Source organism: Sarcophilus harrisii, chromosome 5 (genome assembly GCF_902635505.1).
Source record: "Sarcophilus harrisii chromosome 5, mSarHar1.11, whole genome shotgun sequence".
NCBI lineage: Eukaryota > Metazoa > Chordata > Mammalia > Dasyuromorphia > Dasyuridae > Sarcophilus > Sarcophilus harrisii.
Window position 1 is genome coordinate 102,514,369 of NC_045430.1, and position 10,672 is coordinate 102,525,040.

Below are 10,672 nucleotides of genomic sequence, written 5' to 3' on the forward strand. Positions count from 1 at the left end.
ATTTCTGCTGGTCTGAGCTGCTTCTGGGACATTTTGCACTGAGTAAAAAGAAGGTGAGAGAGTTAATACAAACTCATTTCTGTCATTATCTTTTCTAGCTTCATGGAGACAATGGTGAGGCTGTAGGAGAGAAATAAGGAAGAGGATTATGGTGGCTGAAAGCACATCCAAAATGATCTATGGGAGTTTCCCGAGGCCAAAAACTATCTGGCTAAGGAGTGGTCAGTATCAGATAGATTGGGTATGAGAGCTTCCTGAGGCAGATTCCAAAGCCAGAAGATCCAGGACTACTGACCCATTAGAACAGAAGCCCCCCAAGTTCAGGGGATCACAAAATCACATTACATTATAAGTAACTGTATTTTATGCTGTCTTCATGATATTATATTTAACAATGGAACAAAGTGGTACATGGCTGTAATCTAGGCTCTTGAAGAAGCTGAGGTGATCATATTTCTTGAGTTAGGAAGTTCTGAGATGCTATGGGCTATGATGATTGGGTGTCCACACTAAGGTCAACTTTAATATGGTGAGCAAGGAGACACTAGTTTTCTTAAGAAGGGGAGAATGGGTTTAGGGAGTAAAACAAGAAGTTCAAAATCTCATACTTGATTAGAGAAGTATCTGGCTGGGTATTGTACCTGCACTTCTAGCCTGTAAAAGGTAGGGACAGCCAGTCTTTAAAAACTAATAATAATAAAAATACAAACTGTTATAAATATGCTGCAAAGATAAAAAGGACTCAGGAGTGTATGAAGTAAATCAGTTTCTTTACAATTCTTACAAGAAATGGGTGATACACCCTGGGACAATCCCTGGGCAGATCCACACTGGGATTAAGCCTTTTATTTCTCATCCAGAAACTCAAGGCCTCTCTCCCATCTTCTCCAACTGGCTGAGATGACAGGTTTCTTGGTCCTCCCATTGCATGTTCCTCTTTAACATGTTCTCTCTCCTTTATCATACAATCCATGTTCAAAAATGGCAAAATAAAAAGATACCTCCTCTTTGGGGCAGGATAAGTTAATATCAATTAACTCACTAAGCATATACACTCAATGCTTGCAGTTACCTTTAACCCCACTTCCTGTTTTGGGGTGATTTTTATCAGTTTCTCAATTCAACACATCAGTATCTTGTTTAGTACAACTAACTTGGTCAGCTGACAAGACTTTTTTCTAACTCTTATACATTACAGCCATGTTCCATTTTGCCCCATTGTTAAATATCATATCATGAAAACATCATAAAATACAATTACTTATCGTAACCAGTTTTGGTTAAAAAAAAAAAAAAAAACAATAGTTGTGTTCCATAAAAGTCACAACAGAAGAACCTGTTATCTAATTAGCCTACAAAAGAATAAAACATGTAGAAGAAAAAGGTTTTCTATTGTTCCTTCCAATGTGAAGACATCCAAAAGTCAATCCTAGACCAAATCAACTCTGGGGTAGGATGGAAAGGGAGTGAGTAGAGCTGGTAAAGCTGGTAACCTTTTCTCTAATTCCTTCTAGCATTGCTAGGCTCCTGACAATGAAGTAAAGGATTGTTATTTTAATCTTTATATGTTCTCATCATTAGGAATTTTAAGGAAGAGGCACTGACAACTGAAACTGATATCAGGTGACTTTCATAACCACATAAACAACAATGAAACCAAAATCAGTGATAAGTGATCCAAAACAAATGAATTGGGTTCCAGCAGAGAAAGGATTCCAATATTCAACAATATTAGCTTTGTTCCTTTGGGACTAATGAAGACCTTTAAAAGAGGTCTCTCAGGACCTCCAAAGCACAAAAGAAACAAACGCCAAAGTGCTGCTGATTTTTCTTTTCACTGTCTTGCTGGCCTTATCAAACTCTGCTGAGCAAGAAACTCAGCAACAACCTAGTGGTAAGTCTAAAAATGATAAAATATTGGGAGGAAGTTTGCTTTGGGGGGTAACCTGACTACAATGTAATAGACTGACCATAACCTGACTCAGGTGCTTTTTTTTTTTTTAATCAACAGAGTTGACAAAGAACAAAAGTTAAGTGTGGAAGAGCTCTTTCTACATCTAAAGTTTTACAGACACATAGAATGTTTAGTAAAAAGTGGAAGAACCTTGTACATACTAAAATCCAAATCTCTCATGTTTTATATTTCTTATTCATGGTTCCCAAACCAACCTGGATAGCTTCTTTGGCTTCATCTTTAGCAGAAACCTTTTTCTTCTTCCCTTCCTCTATCCCCACTGCTTATGCCTTCCCTATGGTATTATCTTCCACTTGCATTTTGTGCATCTTCTATGTACAATATGTTGCATCTTATCTTCCCCACTAGAATATAAGCTTCTTGGGGGCAGGAACTATGCTTTGCCTTTCTTTGTATCCCTAGCAATTGACACAATTATTGATACATAGTAAAAGCTTTAAAATGCTTGTTATTATTTAACAGATAATATAGTACTAATGTGTGCAGGTTAGCAATTACTAGTTCCAAAAGATGTGTTTGGGATTCAGGTACAAGAATGAGATTAAGGAGAGTAATTGGTACCAAATGTTGAGCTTTAATCATATGAAAAATTCACAATGGCCATTCTCTTTGGCAAAAGGCAGGTTTATTTAGGAGAAGAGATTTCAGACAAAATGAAGAGGTAAAATAGACACCAGAAGTAGTAAATATGAATAGTATCAGGAGAGCATATAGTTAGCCAGGAAAGGGATTTGAACAATCAGCAATGGAAAGGACACTTTCCCTAGAGGAACTCACAATTAAACAGGAGAAAGGAAATATTCCATATGAGGTGGGGAGTATGCCCTTAGCTGTCAGGCTAAATCCTAAAAGATATTTAGCACCCTAAAAGAATTAGCTTTAAGAAGCATTGTGTCCTACTTCCTAGAGCTCCCAAGTTGGAGTGACAAAATATATTGTGCTTTCTAGAGCCCCTCTTGATGGGGTGAAAAAATACACCATTTAAGAGGAAGAGTGATGAGGCAAGACTCCTGAGGATGGTTAAAATATGGAGTCCATTTATTCCAAGGTCTTCCCCCTTTCTATACCCTAATATGCATATGCTAAGTATATACTGTGCACATGGGACCCCATAAACAACTTTACTATTGTACCTAGTTTGCTACCTGGTATCACTCTGCTTCAATCACAACACAGGTTGTCATCACCCTCTGACTTTTCAGGAAGGCCGAGAGCCCTTCCGGGAGATGGGGAGCTGAACCAGACATTGTCAGCAGGTTCCCTCTGGGCTGAAGAGTCTTTTTTTTTTTTTTTTAATTTAATAGCCTTTTATTTACAGGATATATACATGGGTAACTTTACAGGATTAACAATTGCCAAACCTCTTGTTCCAATTTTTCCACCTCTTACCCCCCTACCCCCTCCCCTAGATGGCAGGATGACCAGTAGATGTTAAATATATTAAAATATAACTTAGATACACAATAAGTATACATGACCAAAACATTATTTTGCTGTACAAAAAGAATCAGACTCTGAATTATTGTACAATTAGCTTGTGAAGGAAATCAAAAATGCAGGTGTGCATAAATATAGGGATTGGGAATTCAATGTAATGGTTTTTAGTCATCTCCCAGAGTTCTTTTTCTGGGCATAGCTAGTTCAGTTCATTACTGCTCCATTAGAAATGATTTGGTTGATCTCGTTGCTGAGGATGGCCTTCCATCAGAACTGGTCATCATCTAGTATTGTTGTTGAAGTATATAATGATCTCCTGGTCCTGCTCATTTCACTCAGCATCAGTTCGTGTAAGTCTCTCCAGGCCTTTCTGAAATCATCCTGTTGGTCATTTCTTACAGAACAGTAATATTCCATAATTTTCATATACCACAATTTATTCAGCCATTCTCCAACTGATGGACATCCATTCAGTTTCCAGTTTCTAGCCACTACAAAAAGGGCTTGGGCTGAAGAGTCTTATACCTCACCCAGAGTTCCCCCACTAGCTGTGATCCTCTACAAAGAAGGACAAAGACACCATGAGGCATGATGGGGGATGAAAGAAAAGATACCATGAGGTAGAACCCATAGCAGGCTTTGGCAGACTTAACCTAAAAGGGATTCAATAAAGATAGCCTGGGTCATGGGCAGATTTATAGAGGAAATTTAACCTCAGCAGTTTAACATAACTTGGATTTCTGACTGGACACTGCAAGGTAGGATAGGGCTACCCAAGACTACCACAGAGGATGGGACTATAGGGTTATAAAGTGCCCTTCCCTGCTTGCCTCAGGGAGTGATTTTATCAGTATTTCAGGTTTTTTTCTGCCAACCCCACCTAGTAATTCAAGACCTCCTCAGAACTATTACTTAATTTTTGGTGATTCCTACAATTAAGGGATAAGAAGGGTCTGGAAATTGACATTCTTTGCCTCCATATTCTTGTCTCTCACTAACATATCCATTCTTACAATCTGGCATCACCCAACTGAAATGATTCTCTCTAAAGTTACCAGTGAGCTCTTAATTGACAAGTCCAACAATTTCTTAATCTTTACCTTTCTTGATCTCTCTATAGCATATGACACTGTTGACCTCTCACTTCTTTTAACCACTCTTTCTCATCTTTGGGTTTTCATGACATCTCTCCCAGTTCTCCTCCCACCTACTCCAGATATCCCTCAGTCGCCTTTGTTGTATTATCATCAATATCCCCTTACTGTGGAAGATGTAAAGTGAAATCTTATAGAGACAGAGGAGAAGATCAAAAAAGCTAGTCTTTCCTATTTGATCCTACTTTTCCACCTCTTATCAGCCAGTTACATTTTCTTCAAATTGTGGTCAGAGAATAGACTGAGTGGCTGAGAACAAAGGTAAATTTTCCTCTTTGCAACTTTTATTTATTGTTCTTAGTTCTATCACTCAGGGCCAAACAGAATTAGTTTAATCTTATTTCCACAAGATAGACCTTCAAATACATCAAGATATAATTTCACCGTTTTTCTCTTCTCCAAGCTATACAAACTGGTGTTTTTTCTAAACTAGGTAGGCGTTAATAAAAACATGCCAAAGATTTTTCACCGTTTTGGTTGACTTTTTTTTTTTTTTTTTGTATTTTCAGGACCTAATATAGTGCTTGGCATATAGAAATCAGTTAATAAACTCTGATTGATATGACTTGGTTGCCCTTTCCTAGATTCTGTCCCCTAAACTGTAGGACTTAAGCCTCAATACAGTGTGGCAGATGTGATGTGACTGAGGCAGGATATAGCTGAAACATCACCTCCTTATTACAAGAAATCATGCATCTCAATGCTGTCTAATATTGCATTGGTCTTTTGTTTTGTTTTGGTTTTGAATGCCGAGTTACACTACAAACTAATGTGGTGCTTGAAGTTCATGGAAACTCCAGAATCTGTTTTCATACAAATTATTTAGACATGCTTCTCTCATCTTGTACATATGAAGTCACTTTTTAAGTTCAGACTCAACATGCTATTAAATTTCATCTTATTAAATTCAGCCCAATATTCTAGCCTATTGATCTATTTTTGGATATTGACTCCATATTCCAACGTCTTATCTATTTTTCCTGGACTAATGTAATATCCAGATTTGATAAGCAGATTATCTTGTTTGCCTGTGACATTGTGTTGACAGAATTGAGCCCCAAACATGCAGTGCCTCTTAATGAGACAGTCACTCAAAAGGATTCTGTTGAATTATCCAAATGTGAAAAGGTAGGTGAGTGAAGAATGGCTGGTGTCTAGACTATGCTATGCAGTTAGATGGGCAACTCAAAGAGCAATCTTGGATCAGAACTGCAAATGGACAATAAATTTAGTCCACAATTAAATAGGAAGAAAAGAGCAGCCTGGGTTGTGTTTCAGATATTGTATAGTAACTTTAATGATCCCAATTTTTTTGTCTAATAAAAAGCCCATTTTCAAAAACATCAATATCCTTCTGGTGATGTTCTATGATCATGTTGTGGAATACCATGATCTCCAGGAAAATGAAGTACAAACACACAAACCCATTTTAAAAAATATGTTCTTATGTAATAAGGATAGAATCCTTAATAGTAACTAGAAAGACATGAAGCATAAAACTATTCTTGAAAGGAGAATGGCATTTGATTTACATTTTATGTCCTCAATCCCACTTTCCATGCAATCATCTGAAATGAAGGAAGACCCAGGCTGAAGCCTTTTGGCAAGAACCAAAGTATATCCTCTGGCCTATTATAATTCTGCATCTTAGGAAAGAGAAGACAGAGGAGTAGAACCCAAAATTCTGCTCTGCTATTTAGGCAGAAGTTAGGGGGATGAACCAGAGAGCCTTCAGAAGACCTGAGCATTAAGCTCTACACATTATTTCAGCTCTAGGAAGGTATTTCTTCATACCTCCCTCTTTTCCTAGTCTTCCATTGAAAGTTAGAGGCAACATATTATTTTTTGCTCTGGGCTCTTTGACAGCTCTGAAGGTCAAGGTGGTACTGCTTTTTTTCAAAGAATCAGTTTTGAAGCCTTTATTTTTTCTTAATTTATTTATTTTTGTCTTTGTCCTTTAAATAAATGGAAAAGTCACTTGTATGCAGTCAACACTTTGAATTAAAGTGATCCTTAGCCTTTAAATAAATAAGAAAACACCTAATCCTATCAACACCTCTCATTAGGGTCTACTTTTCTGACTGGAGCCAAGAAGAGAAAAGATGAGGTGTTGTAAACATTTAATGCATTTAAAATGTTATTCAGAGAAGAGGTTTATAGATCTATTAGATTGAGAAAAGATTCCAAGAAAAGACTTATTATTCCTTTAAACTGTTATCTCTAGGGGAGAAGTCTGAAAAATTTATCTTACTTTCCTTTACTCTGCAGATGAACGTCCTGGTCTGTGTGCCAGTAGATTCTCAGGTGCCAAATATCCTGCAACTAAGGAAAACGCTTTCAATTCAAAGGATTTCTTAATCTGCAAATCTGTATGTACTAAAGATAACGACTGCAACTTTCCAATGAAATGTTGCCCAGTGAATAATAAATGCAAGACGTGTCAACATCCCATAATTTACTAATTATACCTCAGTCTTTTGGAAAGTAGTAAGCACAAGTAAGTATCAACAATGGGGCCACTTCAATTCTTACCACATTTTTACATGAATTCTCTGCTATTCATGTCTTGTGTTATTTGTCCCAGTCTCATATTTTCTTTCTAGTTAATTTCTTTTCTTTTTAAAAACATTTACAAAGGAATATTTACTTAAAAGGTATAGAGAGAAAAAATATGCAAACACCTACCCCTCCTGGACTACATCAGTCTCTGGGGAATGGAAGAAGATTGGGACAATTAGAGAAATAGTTTTTAAAAAAAAAGCCAGCTACAAATGGATTTGTAAGGCACGGGTGTCCTTACCTTGAAATGTTGCAAAGCATTTTGCTTTCAGAAAAAGAAAAGTCCTCTAGGTCTTCTAAAATGCAAAAAGAAAAAAATATGTTCATTTCTATGAAGCAATATCTCTAGTAATGTCAATACTAAATTTTTCATATTAAATTCAGTGTCAATACTTCTATAGCATTCAATAATACAGAAAGCATCAGTATTTAAACAGCAAAGCAATCAATAAAATGCCTACATAATTACAAAAATGGAACTGATTTTATGAGGTACATACAATAGGAAAAAATCAACTATGTAATTCCAGTCCCACCTTTTTTGCCAGTTTTTCTGGAATCTTGAAGTTTAGGGTTCCTATAGATGTAAAGGGCCCAGTTTTATTCTAGACAAGACCTTAACATGTAATGACTCCCACCACTGCTAGTTATACAAGGTATATTATATTTCACTTCTCCCTCTCCTTCCTCCACAACTCACTTTCCTTCCCCCAAAGTTCTACAGTGTATCTAAGGGGATTAGAATATTTCTAGTCCCTCTGCTATTGGGTCCTTCTTATACTATTGGTTATTTCCCAATTTTAGAAAGTTCCCTATACCCTAGTTCCATTTGGACACTTAATAGTTGGATTAGCTTTTATTAAAAAAATTTTACTTCAGAAATATAGTGAGGACAAATATACATACATCCTTCCTCCAAACATTTAAGGGACATTGGCCCTCCTACACCACCTGAATCTCTGAGGAGTAAAGCAATATTAGGGTCACAGCTTAGTTCAAATCCTATGCAGCAAAGTCCCATTGAATTTCACAACCTTGAGTGTTGGGCATTCCAACATCTGGCCAGGAATTCTGTCTCCAAAGTTCCCACAGTTTGATTCTGATTCTGGAAATTGTACTACCTGTGCCTGGAGCAGAAAAGGAGAAATGAAAGAAAATAGAATAAATTCCCAACTCCATTCTCGGAGCCACAGGGTAAAAGTGAGAAGGTGGAAGATAGTGTTTCCTTTCCCCCAGTTAAATTCATGATATCTATGCTATGAATAGGACCTGCATTCCTGGTTGTCAAAAACAAAAAACTATAGTTTACATTCTCATATACAGCCTTTTTGTATGTGTTGTGAGCCCCTTTGGCAATCTGAAGCTTTTATACTACTCAAAAATAGTGTTTTGAAATTAAAATACATAATTACAAAGGAAACAATATATCAAAATACAAATTACTAAAATATTAAAAAAAAAAAAACTTCACAGACTAAGATACCAGCTTCTAGAGTATATTTTTTTACTCCCACTTCATATTATTTTCATATTTACTCTCATATTTACAAAGAGCAAGAAATTTTCATTTTCTTAGTGTTTTTTTCCCATTTTATCCAGACTCCTTCCTCAAACTGACATGATTTCTTTCCTTTTAAGAAACAGTACTAGCCAGACTTAGCAGCCTCAAACTGTTAACATTTTTTTGGTTCTGACTTTTGGGCTTTTGTTTCAGATGCTGGATGAAGATATGGGACCAAAAAGTGGAGCCATAGAATTTCTTTCCAGACATTGCCATTTTACAAATTTCTGTTCTCATCAATTTTAATCAATGAAAAACTTCACACTATTAAACAAACCAGCATCTGTTAGCAAGTCTTCGGTTTCTTTTTTTGATGCTAATATTTCTGAATCCTCTGTTGGTCTTCTGAACAAACTTCTGGACAAATGGATAATTGACTTTGTAAGAATTCTGGACAATAATGAATTAGTGGGAGAACCCTAAACTTATTCCCTCCTCTGTCTAGATGCAAAAAAAAAAAATCTTATAGACAGACTTTGCCTTTAAAGCTATCCAAGCATTTTCTTTTTCTGATAGAAAAAAGAAGGTATCAGAATTCTATTTCATTCCTGCTTTTCCCTCATCTTATTTTTGTAACTATAACTTAATTTTAAAATAAATATTTTAGGGATGCCTTTTGAAAATAATGTTATGAAGACAAGTTACCATTTTGGAATATATTCTTATACTTCACAAAATGCTTCTATGTCAAAAAGAAAAGATTAATTCTGCCTAACAAAGCAATGTATTGACCCTGTCTTATAGTATATGAAGTTCTCCACTTCTTTGCTAAATATATGGAGACATAATTCATGAACAGGCCTCTGAAATCAAGACTTTGGATGCCTTTCCTTGTTGATTACCTTGACATTATTATAGCTTTTTGCTTGAATTGTTTTCTTGGTTCTGCTTACTTTCTTTTGTTTCAGGGCATACAAGATTTCCTGTTTCTGGAAGTCTCCCATATTTGTTATGACTCATAGAGCATAATATTCCATGATATTCATGTAACAGAATTTGTTCAGATACTCCTCAATCTTGTTTCTAGTTCTTTTCAAACACAGGAAATACTATTATAAATGTACCTTTCCCTTTGTCTTTGATTTTCTGGTGATCTATGTGCATTAGTATTTCTTGGTCTTTCCCCTATTCTCTCCTAAGCCTGTGAGTAGAAATGGGGTTAAGTGAGGTTAAGATATCTCTGAATATATGCTACATTGTGTGCCTAAGTAGAGATCTAAGAAGGAATTAGCAGGGACTGGGGAGGATGCTCGAAAATTCTTTGCTCTCTTTTTTATGATTAAAAAGTATGCATATGCTTTTAATTCCGAATTTAATAGCACTAGAGAATTCTGGGAAGATGATAGAATAAGGAAGAAAATTATCTGGTCCTCCCAAATTCCCCCAAGAAATAATCTAAAATGATGCATCAAAGTGAACTTTAGAGTAACAACAATAATGTAAATTTGGCATAGATAGTTGTTCAACCTAAGACAAGTTGGGAGGACTTTAGGAAAGATCTGACCTCTCTGGGTAGTGGTCTGGTCTGATAAAATTTCAAATATACCAAAATAATATGGAAAATCGAAAGAATGTAAAAATAGATGAAATCGTGAATTATATTATTAGAAAAACAAATAATATGGAAAACAGAATTATAAGAGACAATATAAGATTACTGAAGACAAAATTAAAGTTAAAAAGGATTTAATTAAATGAGGTAAACAAAAAAAACTATATTAAAATAAAAAGTATCATATATCTATATAAAGTAATATCTACTGTCTTTTTTAAAAAATGCTAACAAATAGCTTATTTTGGTTTTTTGGGGTGAAAACTCCTAGTTTTATTTATTAATTCAATATTTTTCTTATATTTCATTTTGTTACTCTCATCTTTAACAATTAGAATTTCCAAGTTGGTGTTTGAGATTTTTAAATTTTTTATTTTTCTAGTTTGTTTTTTAAATTACATACTCAAGGATTTTGACATATATATTTCTCTGTT

General features: G+C 35.4%; 1 long non-coding RNA gene across 1 annotated transcript; it reads left to right on the forward strand.

Annotated features, from left to right (window-relative positions):
- Positions 1–1,808: 1,808 nt before the first annotated feature.
- LOC116419595 lies at positions 1,809–10,397 on the forward strand. Its single transcript, XR_004229841.1, has 3 exons — positions 1,809–1,894; positions 6,835–7,063; positions 8,840–10,397. It is a non-coding gene; the product is annotated as an uncharacterized LOC116419595 (long non-coding RNA).
- The last annotated feature ends 275 nt before the right edge of the window (positions 10,398–10,672 follow it).